Genomic DNA, 20,834 nt, shown 5'->3' with positions numbered 1-20,834 from the left:
TGGTTTGGAGAGAACCAAAGGGTCACACTACAGATTATTATTTTTGGGACAAAAAGATATTTGGGATAACAGATAAAACTAGATGTATTTTAAGTACCCTAATATTCCCTCTGCCATGCGGCCAGTGCCACATAGCCAAGAGCTTCCAATTCCATTACCACCAGAAACATTGGAGCTTAGATGAAGATAAAATATCAAATCTTGTGCTTACTTATCAGGCGATGAAGAAAGAGATCCAAACCTTTAAGAGAATAGATAGATATACTGAACCCCATTTAATTAATAAGTTTGAATTAAAGTATCTGGTTCATGATCTAAATTGATCAAAGAATAAAGTAGAAATACTAGCATCAAGACTTAAAGGATGCATCTTTTACAACCAAACAGTAAAATATGTGCTTTCTGTAAGTCAGCATTTGAACATTTCTTCTCTCTGTACAAAAACTTATTATAATGATTTGGACTGGAAGCGTTGGGACATATCCACCATCCTGACTTTTTATTGACTCGTCAAAGCTTAGTTTGAAAGCTTTCTACTTCACACTGGAAATAAATAACCATCAGAACAGTTAGCATGCACTGTTCACATGAAGGAATCTTATGAAAATATGAAACCTTTATTGAGCAGGAATCAGTATGAGAAATATTTGTGGGATCTGAATGTAATAGCACTTTGGTATCCAAAGTGCTATTACTTTAGCACTTAGTGCATCCAAGTTGCAGTTGGACTGCAACTTGGATACACTAAGTTCTGTTGCTTTTTGTTTGAGAAGGACAGCAGGGATAGGAAACAACATTACATAAAAGAGAATAGCCAGAGAAAGTTAGTTAAAACCCAAACCCACTGGGTTGGTCTAGTGGTGAACGCGTCTTCTCAAATCAGCTGATTTGGAAGCCGAGAGTTCCAGTGTTCAAGTCCTAGTAAAGCCAGTTATTTTTACATGGATTTGAATGCTAGATCGTGGATACCAGTGTTCTTTGGCAGTTGGGTTTTAATTAACCACACATCTCAGGAATGGTCGAACTGAGAATGTACAAGACTACATTTCATTTACACTCATACATATCATCCTCTGAAGTATTATCTAACCGGTAGTTACTGGAGGCTAAACAGGAAAAAGAAAAAAAAGAAAAAGAAAGGCATTAGTTAAAACCCGAAAAAGTTTATCTTCCGCCACTACACATTAAGCTAGGTTTATTAAAACATTTCATTAAAGCAATGGATCGTAATGGTGCCGGGCTCTAGTATTTAAAAAATTCTGTAATATAAGTAATGCTATAATAAAGGAAGATGTATTTCTTTTATCAAAATAAGAAAACTAATGAGTGTAGGCGTTTGAAGAATGTTTGAATGACTGAGGTTGCTGCATGGAAATCATTTCAAAATGTGGTAAACAACTTCCTTGGAAACCATAAGTTCAGTAACTACAGAGAACTTGTATGTAACATGTCACTCAAAATTATTATTTTTTTTATTATTAATAATTCAATAACAATTTTTAAAAAAAATCAGAAGTTATTAATGAAATAAAATGTTATGTACTTTTTCATTTAAAAAAAAATGTGTAAATGTAATTGAATAGGAGTACAAGGAAGTCATGTGTTGTCAACATCATTTTTTTTTATTTATTAAAACTTCTTTGGGAGATTTCAACTAAAAGAAGAATTGAAATAGAACAAAGTAGATTAGATAGATTTTTTACAAAAATCAAAAAATGCGTATTTATTAATGAAACTTTATATTTCATATACCCAAGTATACCATTATTTTTCTACATATCTGCCATTCAGTTCCAAGGATTTGGTCAACTTTAGGGGTATCAACTTTCGTTTCCTGTGTCACACATCCCTGCTCCCATCTCCTTTGACCATTCTTGTACAGCATTTTTTACCTTTGTCAGTTGAAAAATGTTTCACCCATACGGTCTTTCAAAAGGGTGAAAATAAAGATGTCACTTGGTGCCAGGGTGGGACTACAGGCTGAACGGTTCAGAATTTCCCAACCAAAAACTGTTGAAGAGATTGATCATTTTGCGTATGGTGTGGGGCAGAACATTATCATGCAGTAGATAGACTCCCTTTCTCAGCTACTCTCTTCTTTTGTTTTGAATGGCCCGATGCTGTTTTAACCAATTTTTCTCCTTTCAGAATGTATCCCAGTCAGTTATTCTTGTAGAATCTTATTATCTCTTCATTTTTCAGTACATCCATTTAATCTCCGGTTTCCTCCTTACAGATATTTTAACTAATTCTAGCAATTTTTTCCCGTTCCCCTAGTTTCCATGATTCATATGCACATGGAGGTACATACACAAGACACTTCATCAACCACCTTACCACATAATAACCATTTCTTTCTATTAAATGTTTCCTTCCTTGTTGCTATTCTTGTTTTTATTTCATTTTCACTTTTGCAATCTTTTGTTGACATCATATTAAAGTATCAGTACTGTTGTATTTCTTCAACTGTTTTCTTATTTTTTAGTACAGATATTCATGGGCTTATTTTATCCTAATCTCATTATTTTTGTTCGCTTAATATTCATTTTACTCTATTTTGCAATAATGTATTCCAATTTTTAATGTCATTTGCTTCATTTCAAAAAATAAATTGTATAATCTCTGTAAACATTTTACAATTTATTTTTTCATTTTCTAGAGCATTTTTGATCATATTTTCAACTACATATTAAATAAAGGCAGCATCCTAGGTTAAACTCAATTTGAGTATTTTAGTAACCATTTTCCAATTCAGGTGCAATTCTGTAATTAATCTTGTATATGTGTTCTTTGTCTTTTAATTATTTACATTAGTTTTTCTATTTGACACAGTATTTTATTCCTTTATCACTTTCTATTTACCTATTACTAACAGTTTTGATTAGCCTAATTGCATCTATAATACCTATATTCCTTGTAAATCTATTTTGTTTTATGTATATAAAATTGTCTTTTTTTTCTTCTTTAGTCTTTTTGTTGAAGAGAAGATTAAAATTTAACACCACTTCTGGGAAATGAAATCATGATTGTTTTAAGAAAATCTGACTACATCCCACTGTTGTAGATCCCATTGCATAATTTTGTTATCTCCTGAACTCCTCCTTTAAGACTTAATCAGTTCTGTTGATGCTGATAAAACTTCCAATTTTAGTTTTTTTCTCCTACTTCAGGTTTTCATTTTATTCCAGCCTTTATAAGAACATTTGGCTTCCTTTTGAACAGTGTTGTTCCTTTATACACTTATTCCACCTTTTAAATATCTTTCCCTCTTCCTATAACACTATAATTTTTACTGGCAATTTCTTTAGTGCATGTACCATTCCTATACTTATCTCATGTTACTGTTTTTACATTTTATCACATCGGTTCATACTAATCTGTTTTTTCTGAATTTTCTATATATGAGTGGTCTCAAAAAGTCATTTCTTCTTTGCTTGTAGTGTTATTCTATTTAACACATTATTTGGTTATCTCCATGGTCAAGTGTCTTCATATTTCTTATAAGACGAAGAAAAAGGTAAGAAGCCAGTTGTATAATTTTCATTGCGATGACTATTGTATTATAAAATTGTAGGCAATGCTGTCTGTTTTCTGTTTTTCAGACTGTATTGCCTCCAATTTTAAGCACATGGTGAGACGGAATGTACAGTAGTAAACATTGGAGTCAATGTTTGAAGCAAATTTGAGACCATTGTTGGACACATTGTATGGCAGTGCCTTGATCATGACGTGGATTAAAAATCCCAGAGCTATATAAAATCATATTTTGTATACAGAGGGGTTGTTATAAAAGTATACTAATGTATATTCTCTTTTAAAAATGGAACCCATCCTTCTGTTGAAGCCTAGACATCTGTAAATGAATAATGAAATAAATTGAAAATCTCTTGCATTATAGACATGAGTTAGAACAATGTTATTAGTTGTACAACTATGTTAAGGAGGATTCCTTTTACTGAGTAAAGAGGAGAATAATTCTCTTCAAAAAAAAAAAATGTAATTATTACATTTTCCCTTATTCATATTTCCCCCCCCCCTTTCTTTTTCCTGTTTAGCGTCCGGGTAATACCGTTCAGATACTTCAGAGGATGAGAATTATGAGTGTAAATGAAGTGTAGTCTTGTACAGTCTCAGTTTAACCATTCCTGAAATGTGTGCTTAATTGAAATCCAACCACCAAAGAACACCGGTATCCACGATCTAGTATTCAAATCCGTGTAAAAATATCTGACTTTACTAGGACTTGAACCGTTATTCATATCTGGATCATTTTAAATGCACAATCTGCATCAACCCAAAACATAATGTAGTCATTCAGTTCAAAAATGTGTGGAATTGAGTGTAAACAAAGCAGTTACGTTTTTGTGTGTAATTTTTTTTATTCGTAAGTAAAAATAATAATTGTTAGTGCATATTTTAGTGCCAAGTTATATAGTTTTCTCTTCAAATATGTATATTCACGATCCAGATTAATTTGTGAAACGTTACCTGAATCCCATTCTTGTGAAGATTTGGACTGTGAACCAAGGTTTTTTTTTTGAACCATTTTATCTCTGAATAACCATCACCCTTTTCTCAAAGGGAAAATTTGACAGTTGATGATGAGGTATGTGGATTTAGAGTCAGGATACGATTTCTTGTTTATGGCATAAAACTATATATTGTTTGTGATTCCTCAACCGTATATGTACTTCAGTTTGAAATTTTCACTGGTAAAAAAAAAACAAAAATTCCATAAGTTTTGTTTTCGAAAAACTTTTTTCTGATTATCTTGACAAAGGACATACAATATTCACGGACCGGTTTTACAGTTACCAGCTGCTTTTGGTTTTTTTATGGCAGTGACAGACTAATGGATGTCCTATTGGAAAGAGTTGCCAAAAATAAATTTAGTAAAAAAAAAAAAGCTAAAAAGAAACGAGTCTACACGAGAAGAAATCATCTCTTGTGTGTCAAATTGAAGAGACTAGAGATGTATTTAACTTATCTTCAGTTCATAGAATGACAAAGTGAAGTACATATGCGTTCTTGGGCACATGTTAGTTTTTGATTTCAAAAAAAAAACCGTATATGATTATCAATTATAATAAAAATAAAACTGATGGATAAAAATGACCAGATTATTTCATACTATCCATTCTGATGTAAGCAAATAAATGGCTGAAAAAATTATTTTTCCATTTATTTATCAACAAAATTGCCAGTGCCTTTATTTTATCATGGGAATCACGACCATCACCCGTGGGGAATAAATGTCATTTAGAAAAATTTATTGTTTAAAAATTTATTGTTCCTCTTATAATTTTCTGAGTTATTTTCCAACATATATATATATATATATATATATATATATATATATATATTGGCCTACATTTTGTTTAATAACTTCAGACTGGATTTACTGATTTGGATGAAATTTAGCATGATCATTTCTGTACATGGAATATTGATGCCATTTGTTTTTGGTCACATTCTGTTAAGAGGACAGAGAGATACGGACAGATGTTATGAGTCCGGTATTTCAAATTTTTTTTCAAAGAATAGATAAATTTTTTTCATATATAATTTAATTGTCTCCTTAGTTAGCTAAAATATTTTCTATGGTATTATACTATAGTTTTATTCAAACCCTTTATGAGAAAAAAAAAATTTGTCTCCCATATTGACTCCCTTTGCTTGACATTGATCTGCCCAGAAAATAACCAAACATAATTTTTTTTAATCTTTATCATTAATTTTACAGATTACTGGTCCTTGTCCTTTTCAAAGTACTCCCATCCCCTACTCGCACACTTTTCCCAGTGGTGTTTTCACTTTGTGAAGCAGTCTGGATAGCTTCATTTGAAATAGACTTTAAGGTCCTTCCTTTAATGTCATCAATAGTCTCAAAACTGCATCCTTTCGTCTCTGATTTTAATCTCGGAAGTAAGAAATAATCACAAGGAGCCAGGTCTGGCGTGTAGGCAGAGGGAGGACAGTTATCTGAATTTTGGCACAAAACTGATGATTTGACAAAGCTGAGTGCAGGTGCTTCATTGTGGCGAAAGAACCATGACTTGTCTTGGCACAATTTTGGTTTCTTTTTGCAGATTTTTTCATGTAACCCTTGTAAAACACCTTGATAGTACGCAAGGTTCATTGTTTCACGTTGAGAATTCAAGAATTCAAACTACATAATACCATTAATTCCATTAAAATTGAAAAAAATAGAGAGCATCACTTTGACATCAGATTGATACTGACATGCTTTTTTGAAGTGTAGAAATCCTTTGCTTATCCATTGTGATGATTGAATATCTCATTGTTGTAGCCATAAACCCAATTTTCATCTTTCATTATGATCCTTTTCATGAATGTTTCATCATAAGCTTCTTCAAGAAGTTGCCGACAAATGTCCATTCTATGGTCTTTGCTGTCAAACGAGGAACAACTGCAACTCTATGCACATTCAATTTTTCAGTCAAAATTTAATGGCACAATCTAATCGACATGCTAACCTCTTCTGCAAGTTCTTTGGCAGTCGATTATCAATTGCACGCACCAGATGGTTGATTTTCTAAATGCGGCTGTCATCAGTTAAAGTCGAAGGTATTCCCGGTCGAGGGTCATCTTCAGTTAACTGATGACTACTTTTAAATCATGAGAACCATTTTTAGCGTTGCATACAACCCAGACCATCATCTCTGTAAGTTTGTTTCAAAAGTTCAAACATTTGTGTGAAAGTTTTACCCCAGTTTCATGCCAAACTTTGCGTTATTATTTCTCCCGAAAATCACACATCACAAAAATCGCTACTAACACTAAAACATGTTGCATTCAAATAACAACACAAAAACTAAATGAGTTATCAACAATCCAAGAACATGTGGTTACAGAGGAGGTTATGCGTAACACAATATTACCAACTGTACGTCATTAAATATCTTCATTGGTGTGGAATTTAAAATGTTCGGTTGTTTTCTGAACAGACCTCGTATTTTGAATATTACAAAATTTTCCTCTACAGAGCATTGTTTCCATTAATTTGCACTCCCTACATGTTCTTCATATTAGTTATTATACTCCTGCTATGTACTGAAATTGTGGATAATTATTAAACTATCCTTGTATACTCACTTAGCAGCAAATTTGTTAATATATATATTTTTTCCTTAAATTATAGTATTTTTTCAGATTTTTCTTTTTGTTTCTTTATCATTAAAGTTTCAAAGCAATGGAAGTAGACAGCATCTTCATCACAGTTATGTTATTTTTTCAAACTGTTAGTATAATAGTAGCAGTCTTTATAAGTTGTAATTTATTCCTTTAAAATTTAAAGTAATCCAGTTTCCATGATTAATTACATTATTTTCTGTTTTATTTTAGGCTGCTGGAATTGATGTTCAGTTATGTGAAGTGGGTGCTGCTGTACAGGAAGTTATGGAGTCATATGAAGTCGAATTGGATGGCAAAACATATCGTGTCAAATCGATTCGTAATCTCAATGGCCACTCCATTTCACCATATCGTTAGTATTTACATTATAGTTTTATTTTAGTTTTTTTTTTTTTTTTTTTTTTATTATTTATTAAATGCCATTCGTTATTAGTACAGTTTATACTTTTTAATTCTATGTCATTGATGGTCATAGTAAATGTTAGCGGTGATAGTTTTTTACATTGCTAAAAATTACACCTTTGAAAGTTTACTGACCGTGCAGCAAAACTTTCTTGTGGTTTTTTGCACATTTAATGTTTCCAGCAAATGTTATTTGGAGATGAGCTGGGTGTTAAATTTTTATTGGAGATTGCATTTTTTTTGTTGTTTTTAGAATTGCATTAAATGTAATTATCAAATATATTTTTTTACATTAATATAAAGCCACTTGTAAAAGATATTTTATGGGAAAAAATTATTTTAAATAACTTAACAAAATTTTTGTAACTTGTAATGGTAAAAAAATTAACTTTTTTTTTAATTTTTTGAAGGAAAAAACCAAATATTTTAGCAAAAATACATATTCATCAATCATTTACAAACTGTAATTTCATTACACGCCCGGCTTTCATTGTGCTTGTTGCTAGAATTTATTCATTCGCTTGACTGTATAAGTCCAATTACAGCTACTTGTGACCAGGATTTAAACCCATAATCTTCTGGAATAAATGACCGAGATGCTACTGCTTCACCATAGAGGTTGCCAGAAATAGTTTATTTATAAGTAGAAGGGCAACAGATTGTTGTGATCGTTTATGATTATGATGTAATATTTATAATAATAATGTTATGCATGGGAAAACTGTGAGAGATAGATTAGTGTTGGATATTTGGATTGACTGTCATAAAATTCTGAAAAAAGAAGGCCAATTGAATTGCAAAATGATGATTTATAATGTTTTTGGATTGGAAAGAATTTTTGCTGATAAGATTAAAATTTTTATATTGTAGAATGTAACTGTCAGAAGTTCTTGGTGGAATGCCTAAAATAGCTTGAGGATGCTCGCTAAAGAGTTACTTTTCTTTATGTCAAAGCATGACGCTGTTTCACAAGTAAAAAATAAGGTTTTACTCATGTAGAACCAAACGAGGAATTTTTTACCAACTTCCTTTCAGCAGAGATTCAGATCAGAGTGTCTACTATCACTTCATCGAGATGACAACCAATTGGCTTTAATTACTAACTGTTGAAACCAATGCAAGAATGATGATAATAACTAATTTAGTACCCTGTTCAGGGAATAATGAAACAGATTCATTACAGGTACTGTAGTGAAAAATCAATCATTAATTGTTTTTTGCCTGCATGACGAACAAACCCTGAATAAATTTAGTATTTTATTGGTTTTTACTAAATTTTTTCAGCCATACATCTTTTTATTTAAAAAATTATTCAGTTTGTTGTTAAATGCTCAAAATTTTTTTTTATGTTAATTTTAAAACTCTTCAGTCATGATTTTTTATTTTATTACATTCACTTAAATACTGATTTTATGTACGATTAAAAAAATATTTTCTAAAAATTGGCAGGATTTTTATCTGAAGGGAAGAATATGAATGAATGATTTTTTCATTACGGTTAATTTTTTTTTGAAAATGTTTTAATAAAAACTAGGAAAGAGGCATATATACTTTAATGAATTAATACTTGATGTGGCTGATGTACAATCATGAATCCGAAAAAAGAGGAGTCCCAGAGGCAGTCAATGGTCAATCTCCCCCTTAATAATACAAAGGAATGTATTATTTCTTCAAGTTTTGGTATTATCAACTTAGAGAACATAGTGGGGGGTTTGTCAGGATTGTGTTCACAGAACTGATATGAGGAAGAATTGTTCAACGATAAGAGTAATGAGCGACGGTAAGAGAGGAACAATTTAACTGTTATCTTAATTTTTACTACCTTTTACCCAGTGTTGCTTAATTAAACCAGTCACAAAATTATTAATTTTTGTATTAACTGAATGGTTTAGATGGATTTCTGATTAGATGAATATACTCAGTTTTATAAACCATTCAATTTAAGTTACATAATGAAATTTTTATTTGTAATGAAGAGAAGTAGAATTTTTATAAAATGACAGAATCAGAGAATCATAAATTGAGAGAGGAAAGAGAGTGTTAGGAGTGGTTGAGATAAATGCTGTATTGGCCAAATAAATTATTTTTCTTTTCTTTTTTATTTAGGTATCCATGCCGGTAAGACTGTTCCCATTGTGAAGGGTGGTGAAGCCACAGTAATGGAGGAAAATGAGTTTTACGCGATAGAAACTTTTGGCTCGACTGGACGTGGTCAAGTACATAACGATATGGATGTTTCACATTATATGAAAAACTTTGATGCCGGTTACATACCTTTAAGGTAATACTCTTAAAAATTTTTTTGTATAAATTTGATTAATTGTTAACATTTTTATTTTTCTGGCTGTGTAGTTATATTGTTTTGTATGGACTGATTTAGAAGATATTCAGCAATTATTTTTGTATAAGGGAAATCGATGCTGTTTAATTTTGATCACAGTCAGTGAAGGAGGAAGCAAGGGAGTAAAAATCTGGTTGCTGTATCTCAAAATTTCACTGTGTATAAATTTTTTACACTTTATATAAATATATACATATACTGAGTGATTTTTAACTATTGAAACAGCTTTATACTGCACATCTTAGAAATACAGAGTGTCCCATATAAAACGCAATCCATCATCCATGAAATTTCAAAAGTCAAGCTTACTCCCCTACTCGTTACTGAAATGGACTCGTCCAACATCTGAACTTCGTGGCGACGCAGTAGAACACTACCGATAGTAACAACAATGCAATCATAACGATCAGTGTATTGCTAGAGACAAGATGGTGTTTTTGCTAGATGAATGGGTTTTCATTGTCGAGTCGTATTTCAGTACGAAATCAGCGGTCGCAGTGCAAGATTTATTTCGCCATAACTAGCCGGATAAACCGGCTTCTAACAAAGCATTAGTATAAAAGGTCAGTTGCAAAATTTAGAGAGACCGGTTCTGTTAATAACAAGGAACACAAAAGATCTGCGTCCGTATTGAATACTCAAAAAATACTTATCATTTTTCAACTCAAGTCACATTCTCAAACTGATTAGTTGATTTCATTACATTACTATTTCTCTTCAATTGTGCATTTGGGCAATTTCATTTAGTTCTGAGGGCCAGTATAAAATATCTATTATAAATATCTGATTTTTTTGCTTGATTCTGATCACATATCATTGATGTTTATTAATTTTGGTTACAATGTATGGGTTTACAACTGCCATGGGTCATTCCATACTTCAAACTTTTACTCAAAGAGTACAATGATTTACTTACATAATTCTTTACTTGCATGCTTGCATTCTCTAATGTTCTATTTTATTTTCTCAGGAAAGTTATGAAGTTCCGCTAGCTTTTTTAAAGATTCTCATATCTCCAATTTTCATTTTAGATCATCAATATAATTTTTACTTTTTTTTACACTACCGATTCTATTTTAATCAATCTTCCTCTCATAATTTGTCTCAGCCAGTTTTTTCTGAATTGCTTTGAATGAGTTTCTACTCTTGTTAATTCTTCACGTTACCTTTTCATTTTGTCTGCCCATTTGTTAATTTTCTTTTCACCTCTTCCTGGCCCATATTAAAATCGTTCAATTTTTTTTCTTAGTGTCCATATTTCACATCCATTTAGAAGTACATTTCTTCTTATTTTGAAATGTTAACTCCATTTTATGGTGTGATAACCATTTCTTTCTATCAAACGCTTTAGGCACTACTATTCTTTGTTTCGTTCTCTCTTTTTTCCTTTTTTCACTGTTGTAATTTTCTATTAACAGTATATGTATGTTTTATTTATTCAATTTACCATTTTTTGTCCTGAGATTCATCGTCTTATTATTGCCTTTTATTTTTCATTAATTTTCTTTTCTCGATATTTATTTTTATTCCGTATTATATTATAAATCTTGTAATTTTAAAATCATGTGTTTGAATATTTTTGATCATATCTTTAACAATGTGTGTATCAAATAAAATCTGTTACAGGCAGTACTATTTCTTACTCTTTTTCATTTGTTAAACCATTCAGTTTGAGCTGCTTTTTTCCTTTGTCAAACCACTCGGTTTGAGCATCCTTTACTCTTATTCGGGTATAATCTGTAAATAATCTTCACAACAGTTCTGTTTTTTCGGTGTGAAATGCTTTAATAAAATTCTAAGCTTGTCACCATTTTTAAATACATAACATTATTATGCTTATGTACATTCCCTTCTTAAGTGTATCATCCCTTGAGTCTTTCTCAAAAGGTAGAACAAGTTTTCAAAATACAAAAATTGGCTGTTTGGTGCCCATAAATCTTTGAATTATGTAGACTGTATTTTGTAAAATGTTAATTTATCTGTTTTTTTACGTTCATGAATGTGCAATCTTTGCTAAAAAGAATAGTCGTAGCTGGGAAAGTCATGCAACACTTTGCCATCTTTTATATATATACTAGCTGTACCCGCCACGCTTCGCTGTGGCACATTGTGGTTGCATGGATGAGAAATGAGAAACAAAAAAAGCATACGTTTCCTAGAAGTTAAATTTTGCAATACTTGTGGATATACAATATTTTTTTGTTTTTCCACTGTCTGCGTAGATATAAAGGTTATCTGGTTTGCCGACTCAAGAACACGCACATACAGTTGTCCATGTGAGAAGCAATCCGCATCTAAATTTAAACCACACAATTCTAAAGATTGACCTTGAGCTTTATTGATTGTGATTGCAAATGCCAATCGAATTGGGAATTGCAATCTTTTAAATTGAAATGGTGTATCGGTCAGGATCATGGGTATTCGAAGAATGAGGACATCTTCACCTTTGAAAGGTCCCGTTAAAATCGTTGCTTCCACTACGTTATTCATCAATTTCTTAACTGCAAGTCGCGTGCCGTTGCAGAGTTTTGGTTGATTAATATTCCGCAACAGGATAATTGGCACACCTATTTCCAATTTTAATATGTGTGGTGGCATCCCTGGCAGATCAAGTGAGTTTAAAAATTCCGTTGGATAATTAACTACTTCATCTGCTTCCACAACGATGTCTATCGACTTATATGCAATTTCCTCACTTTGAATGCTGGATTGAAAAACATTATTAAGTTGATAAACATCTTTATTCTTTGCGGCAAGGATAGCTCGTTCACTGAGCCGATCGTGATTTCTATGATTAGTTTGAATATCAGGAAATACTTTTTCGATCAGTTCTTCTTTCGATGTTACTAAATTACAAAAATTATCAGGAAATGATATTCGTCTAGACGTCTCATCGACTGGCAGTTGTCCGTTTCCAACGCCCAGTAACTGTCGTGAGAATACCTCAGCTGATGGATCGTTCTGCAACTGGACACGCATATTCGTTGTCGACTGCAATGTACATACGTGTCGCCACAGTGTTGAATATTTCAGGCAAGCATTTATTTCGTCTACTGGTGTCGATCGAGAAATTACAGGCAATCTTTGCCTAAAATCTCCTGTGATCAATATCAAAGCATTCCCGAACGGTTGAACGTTTCCACGCAAATCTCGTAACGATCAAGAGCTTTATGCGATTTTTTATGTGCCATCGTGCATTCATCCCAAACAGTGAGTTTACATTTTTGTAATACTTTTCCCATACAGGATGCTTTGGAAATATTGCATGCAGGAGTCTTGATGATTTGCATGTTTAATGGCAACTTCAGAGCTGAATGCGCAGTCCTTCCACCTGATAACAATGTTGCAGCTATTCCAGACGAAGCAAGAGCTAAGGCTATGCCATTTTTTGATCGAACCATTGCTAGAATCAATCTAATGAGGAATGATTTCCCAGTTCCTCCTGGCGCATCCAAGAAGAAGGTCCCCCCAGCTCCGTCATTTATCATTTGCATTATGCGATCGTAAATGCCTATCTGTTCACGCGTTAATTTGGGAATGTTTGATCGGACATATGACTGAAGATCACCGATGTTGTAACTCTGTTCACGGCGTAAATCCACATCAAATGAAGCAATCTCAGCTCGGGTGGGTGCTGGCATTCCCATTGACTAAGAACTTTATATGCATTAGCTAAGCACTTGTCTTCAATATTTATCAATGCTTTGTTGTAAGTGCCTTCTGTAAATTCAGACAAAAGTGAATATTTAGCCTAACAAAGGATTTTTTGGTCATTATGTAGGGATATTATTTTCTGTGTATTTGGTTATTTTGACTTTTTTTGTTTGCATAGTCTTAAGTCTATCTGGCTATAAGAAAGTTGGGTGTTTTAATTTATTTACTGTAAGTCATCCTTCTTGGTGGCTTTTTCTTTTTGTTTTGGTGTTTTTTTTTTGTAATAAAATACTGATGTTTTAGCTGTTATTTAACAGCTAAAACAATAATTCAAAGAAATTTGATACTTAATCAGTTGTGATTTTGTTTACATTGGCAACAACCATGCGGGCTCTTTGTGATTCATCTTTGTGTTTGACAGCGGCCATCTTGCATTGATCTGATTGGTTTTCCTTTGTTTACATTTCCAAATTAAAAATGTACAAATTAAAAATAGATAGATAGATTTATTAAAAATAGATGAAAACAATCTTTGATGTGGGTTATATATTGTGATAAAATTTGAGCTCAATCGGTGCAGAACATTTTGAGTTTTTGAAGCGTACACAAATGAACTTAACATTACTTTACACATTAACTTATCCAAGCAAATGCCGAATAAATCAAGGTTTCTTTTTTTATCTGTGGAGTAGTATTTCTACGAGGTCTGTTCAGAAAGTAACCCAATTTAATGTTTTTAATCTTTATTATTAATTTTACAGATGATTGGTTTTTGTCCTCTTCAAAGTATTCATCTCTCTTACTAATACACTTTTTCCAGCGATGTTTCCACTTCGCTAAGCAGTTCTGGATAGCTTCATTTTAAATGGCCTTTAAGGTCCATGACGAATTTGCTGTAATGTCATCAATAGTCTTAAACCTTTCATCGCCGATTTTAATTTCAGAAATAAGAGAAAAATAATTTGACCAGCAGGAAGGCAGATGGAGGACAGTTGTCTGATTTTTGGCACAAAACTGAGTGTGCGGGCGTGCATTCTGTTGAAGGAACCATGAGTTGTCTTACCACAGCTCTGGTCCCTTTCTGCGGATTTTTTTCATGTAACCATTGTAAAACACTTTGATAGTATGCCCATGCCCGGTTCACTGTTTCACCTTGAGGCAAGAATTCAAAATGCACAGTTCCGTTAAAATCAAAAAAACAGAGAGCATTTTGACATTGGATCGAAATTGACATGCTTTCTTAGGGCATGGAGATTCTTTGTCAATCCATTGTGATGATTGAACTTTTTGTCTCAATATCGTAGCTGTAAACCCAGCTTTCATCTCCTGTTATGATCCATTGCATGAATATTTCATCGTCATCTGCTTGTTCAAGAAGTTGCTGCCAAACATCTACTCGATGTCCTTTTTTGTTGAATGAACAAACTGTACTGCAACTCGATGCGTGTTCAATTTTTCACTCATAATGTTATGGCATTATCCAATCAAGATGCTTTAACCTCTTGTGCAAGTTCTCTGACAGTCAATCGGCGATTTGCACGCACCAGGTAGTTGATTTTCTGAATGCAGGTGTCATCATCAGTTGAAGTCCAAGGCCTTCTTGGTCGATGACCACCTTCAATTGACTGATGACCATTTTAATCGTGAAAACTGTTCGTAACATTGTGTACACCCAAAGTGTCATCTCTGTAAGCTTGTTTCGAAAGTTGAAACTTTTCTGTAAAAGTTTTCCCCAGTTTCATGCAAAATTTTATATTGTATCCATTGCTCCCAAAAATTGCACATTACAAAAATCGTTTTACTAACACTTAAACACGTTGCACTCAAATAATAATAACGTGAAAATTAAATGAGATACCAATAATCCAAGAACATGTGGTTGCAGAGGAGGTTATGCAGAATAACAGTGCTGCCAACCACAGTCACTAAATATCTGTTGGCGCATAATTAAAATGGTTGGTTATTTTCTGAACGGATCTCGTATACTCATTCCTAATGTGAGCTAAATAATATATTATTATGTAAACATCAGAATAAAAGATCTATTTGTATATTTCACCGGTAGTTCTTGTGAAATTAATTTCATCGTTGTTTGTATATGTCTTTTATCAGAATTTAAATTCTGTTAAAAACAACTTAATTCTTTTGTTCCAATAAATTAAGAAAATTTATGTTATTCTTTATTTCATTTTATAGTTTTGCATGTTTTTATTTATTTATTTAACTTCTTTTTTTTAATGAATTTGGCCGACAACCACATGAAGCAACATTTTGCATTCTTTTTTCTGATCAGACGTTTTCTTTTTTCCTCTTGGAAATCCTCGAAATATTGTAACAGTTTTCTGATCGTAATCTTATACTATTTCTTCAGGTTTTTTCATTTCTTTTAGGCCTTTTTGCACTGAAGTTTATTGAATTCTGTTCTTTTTGTTGTAAATATGATTGAAGATTTGTTTTGTGAACCTGCTATTCGTTCTTATTAAGTGGCCAAAGAATTTGGTTCTTTTTTTCTGATGGAATCTGATGTTTTCTCAGTTTGATTGTATTTGTAAATGCATAAATACGTGTAAATACTCATATTTATTACTTCTAAATATTTGTTTTCATCTATTTTTATTGGTCCCAAGATTTTCCTTTCTTTATTAATATTGGATTTATTTCACCTGATTTCAAACTGAAGGTATGTTCTTATGTGTTTTAGGCCTTCCAGCTTGATTATTATATTGCAATGCCTGATATCGGTTTTTATTGAGATGCCTTTTTTATGTAAATATCTTTTGTTGGTAGGCCAAATTCTTTTTTCTCATTCTTCTTTGATCAGCTTCTTTCTCTAAACCATGATTTAGATTATTTCCCCAAGATATTTAAGTTTATTGACTTTGTTGATTTTTCCATTTTTTGTATTTAGGGACTTAATTTATTTATCGTTACTTTTTTTTTATTTGTTCTAGATTGGGATCATCAAGAAGTTTACTGAATACCATCAATACTCATTTTGGTACTTTAGCATTTTGTAAAAGATGGTTGGACAGTCAGATGTACTAAATATCAGATGGCACTTAAATATCTTTGCGAAAAAGGTATTTCTTTTTTTTTATACAGGGTTATCATAAAAGAATGGTGCAGTTTTGAACACGGTAAAACTAAATTACAGTTTGTTTTTTATTTTTCAAATTTGTCGTCTCAAACATTTTTTTACATAATTAATAAATTTCAATATGTGCACCCTTAGTCGCTTGACAAATGTCCAAACTATACTCGACTTCTCTCCAAACATTAGTTAACATTTCTTCGTTAACGGTTGTCATCGCTTCATTAATCCTGTTTTTTAAGCGGTTTAGGTCGCAAATTTTTTTGTGTATAAACAACGAAAGATGCAAGAGAAAATCGCAAGGTGTCAGGTCTGGAAGCCAAAGTACGGGTCCTTGCCAGCCTATCCATCGATCTCTAAATTTTTCGTTCAAAGTGTCCATAACCGGTGCATTGAAGTGCGGGAGAAGCACCATCTTGTTGGAAATGAAGTCGATGAATGTTTTCGAGTTCACCCGGCTGAGGAAAGCAATAATCTGTTAACATGTCAAGGTACACGACTCCATTAACTGTTTTTTCGGCAAAGAAGCAAGGCCCTATTACATGATTTTCATCACACCACACCAAACATTAACTTTAGGCAAATCGCGTTGTTTCTCGATAATTGCGTGTGGGTTTTCAGAGCTTCGTATTTGTGGATTGTGTCTGTTAACACATCCATTCACGTGGAATGTAGTTTCGTCTGTAAAAATTATATCGTCTAAAAATGGTTCGTTTTCAATCATTCTTGTACGACATTTGAACAGCGAAATTGGAACGTTTTACACCATTATCTGGTTTCAATTCCTGCAGTATCTGGATTTTATAAGCATGTAAATTTTGTTTTTTACATAAAACTTTGTGAACTGTTGATTTTATACCTAATTATACCTAATTCGACGCTTCAACGGGGGATGGACTTCCCAGCACTTCTAATTGCCGATCGTCTAATTATTCACCCGTTTTGTCCGGTACACTCGGTCTGCCGGTTGATTTCTGTTTCTTAACCGATCCGGTTTCTTCGAATCGTTTGAACCGACGCGTTATGTTATTTTTGTGCAGTGGATCTCTTCCGAAATCACGTCAAAACACACGTTGAACTAAAATTACGGATTTTAATTCGGCCATCAATAAAACACACTTTGCTTTGTCTTTATCTGAGAACGTAGTAACTCGCTAAACTCACCGCAACAACAATACAAGAACTGACGTTGTGGTTACAACTGCTGATAAACAAACTTTTGGGTTGGAGGCTTTCAGGGATACCGATATAACATCTAGAAATTTTCCTACAATCTTCCTATGAATTACTGAAACTGCACCATTCTTTTATGATAACCCTGTATATATATTATATTAACTTAGTAAAATATTTTTTTAATTTTATATTTGTTTATTTTGTTTTTGTTTTTTGGTGTTTTTTTTTAATTTTATTTTCCTCTGCTAATTATATCAAAGACAAAAGTTTAACTTAGCTTTCCGTCAATAGTACAAACTCTAACAATGTTTGTTATCTTATTGCTTTTTCAATTTTTGTATTAAAAGCACTTTCGAGGGTTTCCCCTCATGGTCAGTTAATAAAAACGTTTGTGAAAATTACACATTAAAATTAAAGCTTGTTGCATATTGTAAAATATGTAGTTTAACATTAAAACAAATAAAGTTAAAATAAATATTGCTTGTATTAAAATAATATTGGCTGTAAGACAGACAGTATTTATTTAATTTTATTCTATTTTTATTTAATTTGTCTTTATTTCTTGACTACATATTTTACAATATGCAACAATTTTTAATGTTTTAATTTTAACGTGTAATTTTCAAAAACATTTTTATTAACTGATGATGAGGAAAACTCTCGACAGCACTTTTATGATAAAAATTGAAAGAGCAATAAGATAAGGTAAGCAACATCGTTAGATTTTGTACTCTTGGTAGAAAGCTAAGTTATACGTTTGTCCTTTATTATATATTATTTAATATATGAAATATAAACAACCAAAACACAATAATTAGATAAGTTATACTTAGAATATTAATTCCAAGAATTAATTTTTGTGGAATAGAATTCAATACCGACTGAAGATGCGGGATCCTGTGAAAATCAATTATTGGAATTAATATGGTAAGTATAATTTTTCTGATTACTGTGTTTTGGTGATTTATATTTTGTATAATATTAAATTTTATTATGAAGTGGTCAATATGTTAATGAATTATTTGAATTTTCAAAAATTTATTTATGCAGTATACATATTTATAACTTTAAAGTTTTGATTGAAATTAAAAGTATCAGAGAAGTAATTTGAAGCGTGTAAAATGATCTGTTTTTATTTGGGTTGGACAATAACTTTCCTGCTAATTAGCATTCTGATGAATCGTTCCTTTTTGTTTATCGATAGAAATAGCATTCTACACTACAGCCATATTATGACAATATATCACAGTTCTGTGATATATCAGTTCAGTAATATATCATAATACTGTGATATTTGTACCAGGAGATAATATTTATAAAGTACGGGCAATCTATGTCCATCATTCAAAATCTGGTACAGAAGAAGTAATACATTGAAATTTGACATTGAAGTAACAACTATTCAAGGAAAAAACTTAAAATGTAAAAATTATCCTGTGATGTTATCTTTTCAAAAGAAAATCAAAGATAAATTAGAAGAAATACTAGATGTCATGAATTTATTCCTAGGAGAGAATTTCTGTCTGAAAATAAATAGGGTAAAAAAAGGAAATGAAGTGTGACAGAAAGAAACATTACTTTAAACATTATCTTACTATTTAAAATGTATATGTAATTTAATAGGCGTACAAGGAGGAAGTGATCTGGTGTGCACAGCAGATTTTTTCCTGCACTTTCGCATTTACACTATACAGAAAAGATGACATGATCGCCTAGTTTTTTCAGAAACTAGGAGAGCTTTTTCAGAAAGTCAATTAAGATCCGTGAGCATTCCAAAAGATAGTGGCCATCGATTATCTTTGCTGTTGATGTCAATGGTTTTTCTCTTCTGTGGAATGAATTCCTGTACTTTGACTGTTTGTTTTCAACAGGTCAGTAGCAATATACGAGTGTTTCCCAATATGAAATTGCACAAAATTTCCTCTTGAATATGTTGAAACAGCTCTAAACTGTGTTTAAAAAATGTTTACTCGCTCACACTTTTGATAGATTGTGATATAATTATGGCATCCATCTTGAAAACTATTTTGGATATTTATCCAAAATATGATGTACTTAATCATTTAAGATGTCATTAGTCTTTGTGATCGGTTTCTATTCTCAGTCATCATATGAATTTTTATTTAATATTTTGCTGTTTAATCTCTATAGATCGTTATCCAGAATATTCAAAACCGGTTCTAATCGATAAAGCTAACTCGCAATAATTATCTCCCCCGGTTTTAATTTCTTTGTGGTTTTCACTTTCAAAAAGTAATGATTGATCACCACACATAATTCTCTTTCATTCGTTTTTTACAAATTAAAATACTCAATCGACTCAAATGATTGCCAGCAACAGATTTATGAATGTACCTGCCAGAAAGTCGGTGTATGCTCTAGCGGAGATGCGGTAAACTAAGAACAAAGAACAACTTCAGTAATGTAGTGTGCATGGAAGTAATCAGACACCCTTCATAAGAAAGCGTGTGAAAAAATCTTTTCATGTAAACTGAAACCTGGTTTGACTGTGGAATTAAAAAAAAGAAAGATTTTAAATTGATCTCTCCCCTGTTGAATATTTCTTTGTAAGTGTGTTATTGTGTTGTTTATAAATTTTATTTATTTTTTCAGATATTGTTGAAGCGTATCCGCCATTGTGCGACATAAAGGGTTGTTATACTGCTCAGTTTGAACATACAATCGTGTTACGACCTACATGCAAAGAGGTTATTAGCCGTGGAACTGATTATTAAATAAATGTGTACAGTAACCTCGTCGTATTGTTCTGTTTTGTTACATTGTTATTATTTTTTATTATTATGATCATTATTGTGGAGTTTTATATATATGTTTCTTTTTTGTGAAATTTATTTTTTTTTTGCTTTGTTAATATTTTTTTTTAGTTTTGATGCGATCCTGATTATGTATCTGGATTCAGTAAGTGGAATATTGTGTTTACATTTTGGATAGTGTATTATGTGGTTTATTGAAAATCCATTAAAACAGTTGATAAAAAAAAATTGTTATTTTACT

General features: G+C 31.9%; 1 pseudogene; it reads left to right on the top strand.

Annotated features, from left to right (window-relative positions):
- LOC142332017 (methionine aminopeptidase 2-like) overlaps positions 1-20,775 on the top strand; it is a 55,443-nt pseudogene extending 34,668 nt beyond the window's left edge.
- The last annotated feature ends 59 nt before the right edge of the window (positions 20,776-20,834 follow it).

Source organism: Lycorma delicatula, chromosome 11 (assembly GCF_047948215.1).
Source record: "Lycorma delicatula isolate Av1 chromosome 11, ASM4794821v1, whole genome shotgun sequence".
Classification (NCBI taxonomy): Eukaryota; Metazoa; Arthropoda; class Insecta; order Hemiptera; family Fulgoridae; genus Lycorma; species Lycorma delicatula.
Note: the sequence above shows the minus strand (reverse complement) of the source record. Positions and strands in the feature narration are given on the sequence as shown.